Source organism: Pteropus alecto, unplaced genomic scaffold, assembly GCF_000325575.1.
Source record: "Pteropus alecto unplaced genomic scaffold, ASM32557v1 scaffold199, whole genome shotgun sequence".
In the NCBI taxonomy this organism is placed as follows: domain Eukaryota; kingdom Metazoa; phylum Chordata; class Mammalia; order Chiroptera; family Pteropodidae; genus Pteropus; species Pteropus alecto.
Window position 1 is genome coordinate 74,238 of NW_006442489.1, and position 16,467 is coordinate 90,704.

At 41.0% G+C, this 16,467-nt stretch overlaps 1 protein-coding gene across 7 annotated transcripts in view; it reads left to right on the forward strand.

Moving 5' to 3' along the window:
* Positions 1-680: 680 nt before the first annotated feature.
* NINL (ninein like) overlaps positions 681-16,467 on the forward strand; it is a 147,443-nt gene continuing 131,656 nt past the window's right edge. For 3 of the 7 annotated variants that reach the window (XR_003043057.1, XM_015596800.2, XM_015596803.2), the window contains exon 1: positions 688-935. The gene's annotated coding sequence lies outside the window, so the exon portion shown is untranslated. Of the gene's footprint in view, positions 936-16,467 lie in introns of all 7 variants that reach the window. The other 4 variants (XM_025039590.1, XR_003043056.1, XM_006921493.3 and 1 more) reach the window with 4 other exon arrangements.

Here is a 16,467-nt window from a genome sequence, read left to right on the forward strand (position 1 = left end):
CCTCAATTTCTTTTGGCCTTCAGTTAAAATGCTACCTTTCCACTGACTCTCCCTAATCAACCTCCTGTACTCCTTAACCATGTTTCCTACATAGCTTCTCCTTAGCATTTATAACTAACATTTTTGTATATTTCACTTAAAAATTTTTTTTCACTTACGTTTTTAAATTGTCTTCCAATGTGTAAATTCCACAAGGGGCATTTTTTTTTTTTTGGTTTCCCTACTCATTGTGACTGTTGTATATTCTCAGTCTCTAGGACAATTCCTGGCATGAATAGATGCTCAATAAATATTCATTGATTGAATATGATGGAATTATAGTAACCAGAAGTTTTATGTCTCCCAGTTTCCTCGACTAGGAACTTGAGGCATTACCATTGCCAACTAGGCTTCCTCCAGTTGGTTTCACAAGAGGATGCTAGACCAAGAGCCCAAACCCACAGAGACCACATGGCTTACAGGAATCAGCGAGATCAGCTTCGAGGTTCACACATGAGGATTATACTTTCCAGGGATGCCCAGAGACTGTGGAGGAGCCCCAGTGCCAGCATACCACGGCCCCCACCTCTGCACCCTCACCAACCGGTTCTGCAGATTCCCCAACCTCGGCGTTCCCTCCCCGCCCTCGGGGCCCTCCCCACACCCCGCTCTCAGCGATCCCCCCCGCTCCGCCTTCGGGTGCCGCCCCGCTCACTTCCAGTCCCGCCCCACGCCCGGCTTCCGGCTTTCTCACGCTCCGCCCACTCCGCGTCCCGCCCTAGCTCTGGGTTTCGCCAGCTGCTCCTGGCGCACGGAGGACGAGGGGGCGGTGCCCGGTGTCCTGGAGAAGCGCGGCACCTGGACTTCCAGGCACAAAGAGCGACCCGCGGACTCGGGTTAGGATACGCGTCCTTGCTCAGCGCCCTTGGCCCGCGTGGAAACAGGAGACAGTTCAGGTGAGCAGGGCCGGGGCGGAGCTGCTGGGCCGCACGTGCGGGCGGAGGTCCGGCAGGCGGCGAGCTTCTCCCGTGGGGCTGCGGAGCAGCGAGGCAAGCATTTTGGGGCTGCGCCTCAGGAAGTAGGCAGGTAGAGACGAAGGTGTCTTGGCCCGCGACTCTGAGCAGAGCGAGGACGGGGGTGAGAACCTGCGGCAACCCCGCTTCCCCGCCTCTCGCCTCCGTGCCCTGGGACTGGCCTCTGCGTGAGGTCTGTGTCCTCCCCTCGCCTCCGGGCATTGAGGCCACAGGTTCGGTAGGTGTGACGTGATGTCCTGCTTTTCCCGTCACCCTGGAGGGCTGGGGTCACTTTAACGTATCCTAAGGCAGCCCGGTTGCTTGACTCAGCCTTTAAAAACCCGATCTTAACAATTGGGGAGGTTTCTGAATGTCGGTGCCCCTTTGAGTAGAATTTGCAGTGTTTCAGCCCCTTTGCTAACGTGGACGTTAAATTTGTGGTGTGCGATCCGGGATCGGGCGTGGGCAGAGATTTCATTGGGAACTTGGAGATTAGACGTTTGGGGAGAGCCATGGCAGAGGTGGGCCACTGCAGCCTAACTTTGCTCGGCAGATGCGCCGCTGCCGGCAGGCAGGTGGGCCGACCCCACCAGTGCCAACTACCTTCTGGTTTCTCCTGTCACCTACAAAACGCGAGGGCCCCCTTCCTCTGCCAAGTAGAATTATTCCAAAGAATCATTTGTAAATAAGATTGCATCCCACCATAGAATAACTTTTTAGGTTGTAGCTGTCTCTTTTTGTTGTATTATGAGTTTGCATTTGGAAAAATTGCTTGAAATAAGACTCCACTCTCTGGGGCGGAAAAGTCTGTCGTGAGTTTTATCTATTGTACTTAGCTGTTTGGCAGAATTGCCCCTTTCCTCCCATCTATGTGCTCAGTCACAAATGCTGTATAGGAGTCTGTCCAATCTCTTTGGGAGTTTCACACTCATAACTGTGCCCTGGTACGTTGTTAGGAGCTCTGTGTAGGTCTGTGTGTTTGCACAGGATGGAAGTGAAGAAGGGTCACTTAGTTCCTTTCTGCTCTAGGCGTCTTTGGCCAAGCTGTGGAACAGGGAGTAGGTCCAGGGAAAGAACTGTGAAGCTGAAAGGCTTGAAGAAAGTCAAGTGAGGCTCAAGGTCCCACCACCAACACTGTCAAGGAGGGATGGATTATGATTGACAGTGACTTTGAGGCCTTTGCTGTGGTTTCCAGGTTTTTCAAATTGGTCTTAGAATACTTTTAAAAGAAGATTTAAAAATTAATGATAGTTAAAATTGGTCTATTAAATAGCACTGTCAGCAGCCTCACATTTTTTATAGCTGTGTGCAAGGGTATGTGTATATTAAAAGAAAAATGCTAAGGCGGTTAGGGAAGCAGGCTACCACTGTCTTTCCTGTCCCTTTTCTGTTTGGTTTACGCATCTAGTGGTTTAAACTATTACAAATTTACTGGCCTATATTGTCAACTATATGTGTTTAAATATAGTTTAGATTCAATAAAAATTAGAAGATAATCATTTTTGCAGAATGAGAAAACTTTTTTCAAAGAACTTGAACTTCAGATAACATCATATTAGAAAGAGAACACTTTATACAGGAAAAGTTGGGGGTTAAAAATTTTTAATTTAGTTTATATAAACTTTGACAGAAAACTTATTCTCTGAATTGTACTTATCTCATATATTGCCATCTGCAGAGCTGCTTGGAGATGGGTGAACTGACAGTCATTTGCTAATAGTATATTGTAAATCCCTTAGTTTTAGTGTGTACTTTGTTCTGAGTCCTTAGGAACATTTGGTGATGGAAAATAGAGTAACGGAAGAGATGCAAAGTTCTAACCATAAGTATTCAAAGTATTTAGATCCTGTCCTTTTATGGTGAGTAATTTTTTGAGGAACCTCCATAGTGTTTTCCATAGTGGCTATAACAATTTGCAATCCCACCAACAGTGCAGGAGGATTCCCTCTTCTCCACATCCTCACCAACACTTTGTTGATTCATTGATGATAGCCATTCTGACAGATGTGAGGTGATATCTCTTTGGGGTTTTAATTTGCATTTATTTCCCTGATGATTAGTGATATTGAGCATCTTTTCTCCTGTTTATTGGCCATCTGTATGTCCTCTTTGGAGAAATGTCTATTCAGGTCCTCTGCACATTTTTAAATTGGATTTTTTTTGCGGGGGAGGGAGGTGTTAAGTTCTATGAGTTCCTTATATATTTTGGATATTAACCCCATATCATTGGTGAATATCTTCTCCCAATCAGTAGTTCTGTTGATGGTTTCCTTTCCTGTGTAAAAACTTTTTAGTTTGGTGTAGTCACATTTGTTTTTTTTTCTTTTGTTTTCTATGCACAAGGAGACATATCTCCTCCACAACTTCTGAGTCCTGCCAAGAGTTTACTGCCTATGTTTTCTTGTAGGATTTCTATGGTTTCAGGTCTCACATTTAAGTCTTTTAACCATTTTAAGTTTATTTTCGTATATGGTACGGTCTGGTTTCATTTTTTTTCATGTATCTGTACAATTTTCCCAATCTCTTTATTGAAGAGGCTGTCTTTACTGCATTGTATAGTCTTGCCTCCTTTTTCATAGATTAATTGATAATATAGGCTTTGGTCTATTTCTAGGCTCTCTAGTCTTTTCCATTGATCAATGTGTCTATTTTTATGCCAGTACCATGCTGTTTTGATTACTGTAGATTTGTAGCATAGTTTTATATCAGGTAGTGCGTGATATCTCTAACTTTTTCTACTTTTTAAAGATTGCTTTGGCAGTTTGGGGACTTTTGTGGTTGCATATAAATTTTAGGAGTATTTGTTCTGTGAAAAATGCCATTGGTATTTTGATAGGGATTGCATGAGTCTGTAGATTGCTTTGGGTAGTATGGACATTCTGATGATGTTAATTCTTCATATCTATGTGCATGGAATATTCTTTCATTTATTTGTATCTTCTTCAATTTCTTTCTTCAATGGCTTATAGTTACCTAAATACGGATCTTTTACCTCCTTGGTTAATTTTGTTTCTTGGTATTTTATTCTTTTTCATGCAGCTGTAAATGGGGTTGTTTTCTCAATTTTTCTTTCTGATAGTTCATTATTACTGATTTTTGAATATTAATTTTGTATCCTGCAGCTTTACCAAAGTTATTAATCAATTCTAATGGATTTTGGTAGAATCTTTAGGGTTCTCTGTAGTATCATGTCATCTGCAAATAATGACAGTTTTACTTCTTCCTTTCCAATTTGGCTACCTTTTATTTTTCTCATCTGATTGCTGTGGCTAGGACTGCCAATATTGTGTTCAATAAAAGTGGTGAAAGTGGATATCTTTGTCTTGTTCCTGATCTTAAAGAAAAAACGTAGCTTTTTGCTGTTGAATATGCTGTTAGCTGTGTGTTTTATTATATCTGGCATTTATTATGTTGAGGTATGTTTCTTCTATCCCCATTTTGAGAGTTTTTTAAAAATTATAAATAGATGTTTTGTTAGATGTTTTTTCTGCATCTGTTGATATGATCATGTAATTTTTATCCTTCATTTTGTTTAAGTGGTGTATTACATTAATTGATTTGAGGATATTGAACCAACCTTCCATCCCAGGAATAAATCTCACTTGATCATGGTGTATGATCTTTTTAATGTATTGCTGAATTTGGTTTGCTAATAGTTTGTTGTGGATTTTTACATCTATGTTCATCAAGGTTATTGGCATTATATATATTTGGTAATGTGTTTGTCTGGTTTTGGTATCAGGGTACTGTTGGCTTCGTATACTGAGTATAGAAGCCTTACCTCTTCTTCTTTTTTTTTTTTTTAATTTTTGGAATAGTTTGAGAAGGATAGGTATTACTTTTTCTTTGAATGTTGGTAAAATTCACCTGTGAGCCGTCTGGTCCAGGAATTCTGTTTGTTGGGAGTTTTTTGATTACTAATTTGATTTAATTAGTAATCAATTTGTTCAGATTTTCTGTTTCTTTCTGATTCAGTCTTGAAAGATTGTTTTTAGGAATTTATCTATTTCATCCTGGTTGTTTAATTTATTGGCTTATAATTGTAGTATTTTTTAAAATCCTTCATATGTCTGTGGTGTCAGTTGTCATTCTCTTTCATTCCTGATTTTATTTATTTGAAACCTCTCTTTTTTTTTTTCTTGATGAGTCTGGCCAAAAATTTATTAATTTTGTTTATCTTTTCAAAGAAACAGCTCTTGGTTTTATTGATCTTTGCTGTCGTTTTAGACTCTACTTCGTTTACTTCTTTGGTCTTTATGATTTCCTTTCTTCTGCTCACTTTGGAATTTGTTCTTTTTCTAGTTCCTTTAGGTATAGGTTATTTATTTGAGATTTTTCTTGTTTCTTGAGGTAGGCCTGTATTGTTCTGAATTTCCCTCTTTGCTTTGCTGTGTTCCTTAGATTTTGGGTCATTTTGTTTTCATTTTCATTTCTCTCAATGTATCTTTTGATTTCTTCCCTGGTCTCATTGTTAATCCATTCTGTTTATAGCATGTTATTTAGCCTCAACATGTTTGTGTATTGTTTAGTTTTCTGCTTGTAATTGGTTTTTAGTTTCATACTATTGTTATCAGAGAAGATGCTCAATGAATTCAATCTTACATTTATTGAGGTTCGTTTTGTGGCCTAACATCTATCCTGAAAAATGAGCCAGATGCTCATTTTTCAGGATAGATGTTAGGCCACAAAACGAACCTCAATAAATGTAAGATTGAAAAGAATGTATATTCTCCTGCTTTTGGTGAAATGTTCTCAAATTGTCAATTAAGTTCACCTGTTCTAATTGTCATTAAAGGCCACTGTTTCCTTTGCTGAATTTTCTGTCTGCATTATCTATCCACTGATGTCAATGGTGTGTTAAAGTCCCTTACTGTTCTATTACTGTCAACCTCTCTCTTTGTATATTTGGTCAATATTTGATTTATTTATTTAGGTGCTATGTTGGGTACATAGATGTTTACAAGAAGTATATCCTCTTTTGGATTGGTCTTTTTACCATTGTGAAACACCCTTCTTTATCTTGTTACAGCCTTTGTTATAAAGTGTATTTTTTCTGATGTAAGTATTACTACCCAACTTTTTTTTCATTTCCATTTGCATGAAATATATTTTTTCTTCCATTTACTTTCAGTCTGTGTCTGTCTTGATCTGAAGTGAGTCTCTTATAGGCAGCATATGATAGGTTTAGTTGTTGGTTGCTTAAATTCAAACACATTCTAAAATCACCACAGTCTTTATTGACCTCCTCCACATTTATGTTTTGTTATTACTTTTTATTTCTTGTGTGTGTATCCCTTATTTTACTATTATAATTACACATGATCTCCCTACTTTTGTCTTTTTATCTTTGTACTAGCTTTATAGTTGGTCGATCACTGCTTTTACTAAGTGTTTGCCTTTGTCAGTGAGAATTTTTTCCTTTGCTATATTTTCTTATTCACATTTTGATTATTTTGTGCCAGTCCCTTCTGTTGAGAACAAAGTTTCTGTTGAGAAGTCATCTGACATTCTTATGGGGACTCCCTTGTAACTAACTGTTTTCTCTTGCTGCTTTTAAAATCCTTTGTCTTTAGTTTTTTACATGTTAATTATTATGTGTCTTGGTATGGGCCTCTTTGGATTCATCTTGTATGGAACTCTCTGCACTTCCTGGACTCGTATGTCTCGTTCCTTCGCCAGGTTAGGGAAATTTTTAGTCGTTATTTCTTCAAATAGGTTTTTAATACCTTGCTCACTCTCTTCTTCTGGTACTCCTATGATGTGAATGTTGGTATGCTTGATGTTGTCCCAGGGATTCTTTATCCTCATTTTTAAAGATTTTTCTTTCCTTTTTGCTATTTCAATTGGGTATTTTCTATTATCTTGTCTTCCAGATCATGGATTTGATACTCTGCTTCATCTGATCTGCTGTTGTTGATTCCCTCTAGTATATTCTTCATTTCAGTTATTGTATATTTTTCAGTTGTGATTGCTTGTTTTTTTACATATTATATCTTCCTTTTTATATTTTCTGTCTCTTTTTTTTAAGTTCTCACTGAATTCATCTATCCCTCCTTTAAGTTCATTGAGCATCCTTTAAACCAGTGTTTTGAACTCTGTATCTGATAGATTGCTTGTCTTTATTTCGTTTAGTTTTCTTTTGGAGTTTCATCCTGTTCTTTCATTTGGGACATGTTTCTTTGTCTCTGCATTGTGGTTGACTTCTTGTATTTGTTTCTGTGTATTAGATAGATCTGCTATCTCTCTCGGTCTTGACAGAGTGGCCTTATGTAGAAGGTGTCCTGTGGCACTGTCTCCTTGGTCATCTGAGCTGGGTGCTCTACAGGTATCTTTTGTGTGGGTTGTGTGTGCCCTGTTGTAGTTGGATCTCGATTGCTGTTGGCATGTCTGTAGGTCCAATTTGCCCTCATATTGACTTGCTGTGAGTGCTGGCTGTGACTACAGTGAACAAGCTGTTATATAGGGGCTGACTTCAAGGAGTAGTAGTCATTTTACTGAGATCTGCTAATTCCGCCCTTCAGGTGTGTCATTTGTGGAACTGGTTGGGTGGTTCTCTGGTGTCTGAAGCTGACCACCGGGTTTGTTGGGTCTGCAACATCTTTGGTGGGGCTCTGTTGCAGAGTAAATTTAGTCACTGCTCCTGTCAGGCCTGAGTCCACTTGTAGGAGCTACAAGTGATCTGTGGTTGGTTGCCGCTTGTACTGGCCTTGATGGTGTTTGGGAGAGGCTGCACTGTGAACCGAGGCTAACTGTCACCAGTTCTGGGCTTGGGACCCTTTGGTTGATGTCACTATATGAGCTGAGACCAGCTGCCACTTATTCTGAGATTGTGGCTGCTTAGTTGAAGTTACATTCCAGGCCAAGACTGGCCTTCAGTTGTGCCAGGCTTGGGGCTACCTGATGAAAGTTACAGTGCAAGAGACTGGTTGCTGATTGTGTTAGGCTTAGGGTTGCTTAGGAAGAGCTACAGGGCATGTTGAGGCTGGTTGCTGCTTTTTTGGAGTTCATGGATCTTCTGGAGATTTTGGGAAATTCTGCCAGACCAGCTGAGGCAGGCTGCTTGTGTGCAGGAGCTGCTGGAAGAGACTGGGGCCAGGTGAGCCAGTTGGGTGGGAAGAGTCTCAGGGAATCACCTGGGCAAGGCAAATGGTTTTAGCCAGGTTAATGGAGAACACATATTATTTGCTTCCCATCTATGCCAGTCTAGCTGGGTGGAGGGAGAGTTCAGTAAAGGAACAGTGTCACCTGCCAGCCCTCCCACCTCAGAAACAGTTGCCCAGAACCCTTCCCTTTCAGCCCTTGCCATGAAGTTAGTCAATTTAGTTTCTCCCCGTATGTCTCTGGCAATTTTTGAGCTGCTTCCCCTGTGCTGGAGCCCAGAGCAACTGAGTTTGTGAGTGAGCAAGTCCATGCATGGGTCCCTTGAGGAATGCCTTGAACTCCAGCAGCCCACTGACTCACACAGATGTAATCTCCTCTGGTTTTCACAGCTAGATGTTATAGGGACTCCTTTCCCTGGCACTAGTACCCTGGGCTAGGGAGCTCAGTGTGTGGGCTAGGGAGCTAGGGAGCTTAGTGTGAGAGCTAGGGAGTTCAGTGTGTGGCTGTGACTTCTCGCTTCTCAGGGGGGACCTCTGCGACCAAGATGTCTCTCCTGTTTCTTATTCCCTACTTGCCCATCCGATGTCTCTGCCCCACCTACCAGTCTTTTTTACCCCCTCTTTAATTCCGCCCCCCCCCCCCCGACCTACGGATGTTGCCATCTCTCTTTTAAGAACTGGATTTCTGAAGGCGTGCGTCTCCTCCCACACGCTTGCGACGCGCACCTGGGTCCTGGCGTCCCCTGCACACTGGGGGGGCCTGGCACACCCAAGACGTGGTCTGTGGCTCCACCTGGGGTGCAAACCCAGGACCTGCGTGTAAAGCAGACGTGCTAACCACTACACTATGGAGCCACACCAGCCTCGTACCAGTCTTGATGTGGCTTCTTCTTAGTTATAGGGCTATCGTTCAGCTGGTCTTCAGGTGGTTCTCAATGATGGTTGTTCTATAATTTAGTTGTAATTTTGATTTGATTGTGGGAGGAGGTGAGCACAGAGTTTATGTACTTTGCCATTTTGACCAGAAGTCTTCTGTAGCCTCGTAGCTCTCTATAAGAAAGATGAGTAACATACCTGGTGGCCTCCTGGCTATTCGATCCCTTTATCTGTAATAGGCTACACATGTCCCTGCTGTTGTTCCACAGAGGCATGGTGTGTGGGGGTTGGGGAAAAGCTCCTTTGGCGCACCACACAGATATTGTTTCTCCCGTACCTGGGCCCCAGGCATGGTTTCTGCACAAAAAATGGAGCTTTCGTTTCTTGGTGTTTTTGTCTTTAAATTTTGACTGAGCACTGATTGCGTGCCAGACTCTGTTCTCAGTGTTTTTGGTAAATTCTTTCATGTAGTGCTCACAGAAATCCAGAGCTGGGGCATGCTGTTGTCCCCATATTACAGATGGGGGGTTGATTCCACCTGAGGTCAGTTTTACATTGCCGTAAGGAGTGTGCTAAGATCTGGGCAGGCGTACAGATTCCAGGCCTCCCTCGACTTGGAGTTTCTACCAGATCTCAGCCTCAGCAACTAGATAGGAGAATTGGCAAATTAAATTCCTTTAGTAAGTAAGAGTGTAGATGGCTTAATAAATTATGCTTTGCCTATGGGCTTCATACGTGCGTGCCCACAGAAATAATGTGATAGCCTGCTGAAATGTGAAAAGGTTAAAGGATAATTAAAACCAGAAACTGGACAAAGGAGGTCTATACCTTAGGCCTAGTTTCTGGAACCCCTAACCACATTCTGTTAATCATGAAACTTGTAACAATGAGCTCATACGCTAACTGCCAATTTTAGCCTGTGTAACCCTGCTTGCTTGCATGGCATGAAAAATAATCAATTGTATAGAAGCTGAAAATTACTGTTTGGCCATCGCCCATGAGAATACTGGCTGGTGCCCATGGGAACATAGGCAATCACCCATGGGAACATGACATTCTAACAGCAAGCTTTCTGCTTCTGTACTCCCCGCTTGCACACCTGACCAGTGGGTTGACAGGTAATGAATAGGAGAGAAATAGACCTTTGTGTTTAAGATAGAATAAAGAATGAGATTTAGGGCTTAAAAACCTTGTATCTTGGCATTTCGGGGCTGCTCCTTTGCACAAGAGAGCCGCCGGCTAATAAACAGCCTTTGAGAGCATACTTGGTTTGGTCTATTCTGTACAGGCCACAACAATAACACTTTTATAAAAATGAGTCTCATGCTAGGATTGGAACTGTAATAAATCCTGAGCCCAAAGTAGAGGGGTGGTGGACTAGTGTTGCCAGGGTGGACCACCTAGGGGGACTATTCATCTGCTGGGTCTCCCTCAGGGTCACTAATGGCATCAAACCATAAACGTAAGAACCAGCATCAAGAACTATGACAAAACATTTATTGACTTGGAGTTTAGTTTCAAGAGTACAATTTCATAAAGTTAAGAATTTAAAACTCAACATGCAGTTTCCTCAGTGGAGACTTTGATGAGCAGCTTGTCATAGCCCAGGGAGAGCTCGTTGTATCCAGAATGTCTCTACCTGCCCTGTATTCAGGTAGCCTGAGAAAGCAGGTACTGGGACTGTTCGTCCTTGTGTCCTTCTGGCTGTGTTGTATGCATGCAAGTGGAAAAACTGGCAAAAATGGACAACGTCACCAGTTTCTCAGCTTGGGAGGGATGACAGAACTGTGAATAGACAAGACTCCTTCCTGAATACTTGGGGTATGTGTGTCCTCCTGTGTGGATGAGAAATAAAACTAAGAACTCATTGTCTCGGTGATAACAGGGAGGGTGGGTGGTGCCTTCTGCCCCAAGGAAGCCAAATTCTAAGGGCAGACTGCCGCTCAGCCAGTTAGCTTTCTGGGTACAGGGAAGTGATGGGGAAAATTGTCCCTCTGACTTGGATAGAAACATGGATGCCCAATTTCTAAACCCCACAATCTACGTTGTCAATATTAGAACATCCAAACCTATAGAGAATTTTTATAAGAATTGATTTGAGCCAAACGGAGTATATGCCTAGAAGCAAGATCCGAACAGAATAAGAAAAATCCTTCCTTGAATGACAGCTTGCAGCTTCTTTTAGGCATTTTGAATTAAGGAGGGAACATAAGGAAGATTACTTGGAGGTGGGAGAAAGCAAGGTTGAAATTGGATTACAAGATAGTTAACTAGGTTATGTGCTCCCTTGAGGGTCCCTTCACTTCTAAGGAGTCTGAAAAGGAGCATTTCAAAGGTGTGTTAACCTAAGTGTACAGAAACAATGGGCATGGCTTGCTAAAGGCAAAGATAAACCTTTTACTATGGAAGTTATAGGCCTGGAGTGTGACTACCCACGATGACCTTCCCAGTTAGAAACTTATGATCAGATCAACTGTGAGGTTACTTTCCGTAGAACCCTTTTTTGTCCACAAAGTTAATGGCCTGTTCTCACAGCTGGAAGTACTCCTCAGAAAACTTTCAAACAGGATGTTTACAGGAGTCTTGCATAATTCAAACTGAGCTAGCCCCTGCTCTGTGGCAAAAGTATAAAAAATAGTTGATGGTTCTCTCTGCTTTGTGGCTTTAAAGTTAAGTAGTTCTTGATACTGTTAGAAAATAGAATTCAACTAAGTAAATTCGAAGATCTAATTGGCTTTATTAAGCGATTCATGATTTGGGCAGCATCTCTTCTAGCAAACTAGCAGGGCTATCCAAAGTGGTGTAGAAAGTAGAAGATTTTTATATGAAGGAGGGTGGAGCAAGGGAACTATTAGTAAAAGAAAAGAAAGGATTATTTTGGGGCTGGGACATCTTTGGGGGAAGAGAATGGGAAGGGTTTTTTGTTTGTTTGTTTGTTTTTAATGCAGATTGCTTTATCTTTCTATGGAAGATGAGGAGAGTCCACAGATTGCCTTACTGGTGTTTTACCAGAAAATTCCATACTGGTGGATTAAAATCATGTTTCTAGGAGAAATTGAAACTGTAGTTAGATCTGGTATTAAATCTAAGCTTGGTATCATGGACTTTTAGTTCCTTTTTTGGACCTACGTTTTTCTTTAACAATTCATTTTAAATTCATTTTGAAATTTCATTATTTCCAGTTGTACACATGCATAAGACTTCGATATTTTTAGAGTTTACTATTTCAAATTCTCATAATTCAAATTCTCATAAATGGATACTACTCTACTATGGATTCCATCTTAACTAAGTGATCAAAGTTAACATCACCAGAAAGAAGTCATGTGCCTCCTGAAAAGAAGTACTCAGAAAGATACAACCTTACTGGTTGTTGGCCTATTCCCTCCATAACCTAAATCTCATTGTGTGGAAACATCAGACAAATTACATTTGTGTGACATCTACAAAAAATAATTGGCTTCTATACTCTTCAAATATTTTCAGCGTCAAGAAACATAAAAAGACTGAAATACTCTTCCAGTTGAAAAGGACTAAGGGGACCTGAAAACTATATACAGTGCTTGATCCTGGATTGTGTCCTAAAAGGGAAGGGGGGAGATAGCTATAAAGGACATTGGGATGATGGACAAAATTTGAATGCGAATGGTGGGTTAGACAGTAGTATTGTATCAATGCCAAATTTTGATCATTGTACTGTGACTGTGTCCTTGAGTTTAGTAAATACATATTGAAGTATTTAAGAATAAGAGGGCATAAAGTCTGAAACTTAATCTGAAACAGAGGGAAGAAGAGAGAGAAGGGGAGAGAGAGAGGGAGAGAAAATGATAAAATGAGAATGATGAATGAGTCAAAGTGAAAACAGTTAATGGGAGAAACTTGCTGTGTAAAAGATATTCAAGAATTCTTTGTACTTTTCTTATAGCTTTTCTGTAAATTTGAAATTATGTCAGAATAAAAACTTATGGAAACAAATGTCCACTTTGTATTTAGCATAATCTAAATAACTCCCACCGGTAAAAAAAGTTTACCGTATTTCACCTATTCTAAGATTCATCTTTCGTCTTTCATCTTATAACATCTCTGAATTTGGGGTACATCTTAAAATTAGTGCTGTCCTGGCATTGTGTCGGATTTTGACAGCAGTTTTTCTTTCTTAGTAATTTGTCTTAGAAACAGTGGCATATTGGATTTGATGAAATATAGTATTTTTCCCTGCTTTTTTTTGTCTGAAGAGGTGGAAAAAAGAAGATAGTTCTTTGGGTAGCTTCATTTGTAGAAAAATTTTCAGTTCCTCATGCTCACATCTATACTCCAGGCCAGGTATCCAGCTCTCTTTGCTCATTTCCACCTCTATGCCTCATAAATATTTCAAACTCAACACATTCTAGTCTGGATTTCTGTGTTCTCCACCAATCCAAGCTCTTCCTCTGTGTTTCCTGTCTTAAGGAGTGGAAACCTGATTTTTAGCCATCGATGGTTCCAGAATGTCTTCATGGAAGGAATTTAGGGAACTGTTCAGGTATGCATAAAGGAGGTAGTGTGCATCCTTGCCCAGTTGCGCCTTGGTACAGATGCTAGTTTTAGCGCTGCCTGTTTCTTGAAGTATCTTTGGCCTCCAAATAAATGTCTGTTCCTCATTTTTCTTACTTGTCAAGTGAGAAAAGTTTTCTCAAGTCAGTTAAGATAATAGACAAAGCAACTTAAGTTCCCATAGAACTCTGAAATTCTGTGAGTTAAGAGAGAAGAGCTTTTAAAAAAATCTTTCATGCTGGAATCATTCAAATAGCTGATTCCGTTAAGCAGACAAGTCTCTGATTTCATGTGTCAGTGAAGGACCAGGTATGTGACTGGACTCTTCTGCTTCTTGACTCCCAATACTTCTTCCCAGATTTCTTTATTGGGTTCAGTTCCTGGGTGAGTCAGGGCAGGGTTGATTTTTACCCTGAATTCTTACAAGGACCACCAGGATGCTCCCCAGCTTCTCTTGTCCTGGGGCTACTAGTCAATGCAGTGTTGGAAACTTCTGTGGCAGTGTATCAAATCTCAGATCTTGAACCCCACTTTGTCACCCTTGGAAATGCTTCCTTCCTAAGTATTTATAGTACTCCCTAGTCTCTAGTCTCATTTGACCCAGGAAACTTTGCATCAGCCCAGGATTGTAACATTTTAGTTTATTTTGTTTGGCATAGACTTCAAGCAACTATAATAACAAAATACAGTGCTTTCCCCATGGCCTGATTTCTTGGACCGCTGAGTTTTATCTACATTTAAGATGATTAGTTCTTGGCAATTCCGAATCTGCTTTTAGGGCCATTGAGTTGTTGGTGTTGACACTGACCTTCATAGCAGACTCATTCTTTAGAAGTAGAAATCCAAAATATTCAGTCCCCTGTTGGATTCTGTGGAATCCAGTATATATAAGTGTGAGAGGAGAGCAGAGAATATCAGCAGTGTTTGTGTGATGTGCCTTTAGGGTCCAAATTGCATGGCTGAATTCAGATGAAATTTAGGATAATAATAAGAAAAGAGTGAATTGTTCTTATAGTTTTCTAGATAGATTTTATACATTGTTACTTTATTCTTTTATTTTCTTTATAGCCACCATGAAACAAAAGGTTACATCATGGTTGTAGCAAAGAGGGAACCATGTCTTGTTGTTTCTGAACAGATGGATAAAGCGGATTGGAATATGGAATGTTTGGTTAAAGTGTTGCTTTTTAATGTGGGCCACTATTCAAGTTAATGTTCTTTCCTTGTAATTGTTGTGGCTGCCGGCCCCCGAAAGACACAGGGACCACCAGAAATCAGTGAGTTTATAGGAAACATGCTCTTTATTCAGCCAGCTGGGTCTGCCGGGGGTACGCAGACCCCAAATTAAGCAGCCCCGAAATGTAGAGGTACAAGGTTTTTAAGCCCTAAATCCCATTCCTCATTCTGTCTTAAACACAAAGGTCTATTTTTCTCCTATTCACTACCTGTCAACCTACCTACAGGTCGGTTGTGCAAGCAGGGGTACAGAAGCAGAAAGCTTATTGTTAGAATGTTATGTTCCCATGGGTGATAGCCTGTGTTCCTATGGGTGATAGCCTATGTTCCCATGGGCGATAGCCTATGTTCCCATGGGCGATAGCCAAGCAGTAATTTTCCAGCCAACACATAAGTAGGTTTACTAATATAAAATTTTTGCATAACATTAGGATTTTCTGGTTTAGTTTAGAGCTAAAAAGACATTTTCTCATATATTCTGGTGTGTAGAACATAAGTGACTCCATTTTAAAGTGAATCTGCCATCTTGACATCTGGCTGAACTTGGACCATTGACCCTCCTCCCCTTTCCCTAGTAAGCTTTGGAATATGATCAGCCTTGGGCTAATTACTGGATTACCATTAGTTCTCTCTCTGGGGCAATACACCTTTGATGTTGGCTTGCTCTGGCACCAGAGCCTTCTGACACCTGGTCCCTTTGAACATTCTCACATTCTTAACTGCTTAGGAGATATAAGTACAGAGTCAGGGAGGTGGGAGGTAGGTGTGGAGAATACCCATGTCATCTTGTTGTTACCCAAGACAAGTCTCATATGTAAGTTCCCCTAATAAACTCAATGTAATGATGGAGTTGTCAGCTTCTCTCTCTGGTCTCCTGGCCCCAGGAAATTTTATATACTGTTTGGGTTTTAGATTTCTGTACTTATTCATGGAAAACCTTTTTAAAAAATATTTAAAACTACTTTGTATGTTTGTGATGCCAGAAGCTCAATGGAATGTCCAAGAGAGGACTCAACTCAGAGCTCTGATGACCAGGTTCTTGTCTTATGTCATGAGAAAGAAATCATGGACAAGATGAATATCAATAGGAAAGCACAAGGTTTATTGAAAGTACATACTTTACAGGGAAGTGCAGGTGAATTCAGAGATCGAGTAGTGCCAAGTATGTCTGAATTATGGGCTTTTGTTCTTCTTGGGGCAGGGCTCTGAGTCCTGATATACTGACATAGCCTCCTGGTTCTCTCCCAGTGGGCGAAGAGCTTGGTTTCCTGTTCTTTCTTATTTGGTGTTTCTGGAACTGTCATCACATCTGGTGCGTGATGGGAGCCATAGTAACTGCAATGCAAATGAGATTATAATGATATTATAAGTAGCCAAAGGTCAGGTCTCAGTCAAAGATGGTAGCTAGTCAGGATAAGATTGGACCAGTTTGGTTTGTTTCTCTGTGCCAGGACTGAAACAGAGGAGGGACTGAGCCACATTTTGAAGGGGGAGGGTATGTGCCTAGGCTACCTGTCCTACTTCATAAATCCCCCTTGATTTTTGGACCTGTAATCATATGGGGTGTGTAGGGACTGGAGATCAGGCTTCTGTAGCTACTTCCAGCTGGGACAGGGTATCATCCTTACCTAGCCTGGGCCCGAAAATCTCTGCCTGCCTTATCTAAGAGTTCAAGATTTTTCTCCAGGGTGATCTTTGTTGGAATGGGTCTGAATCTCTGTAGCATCATC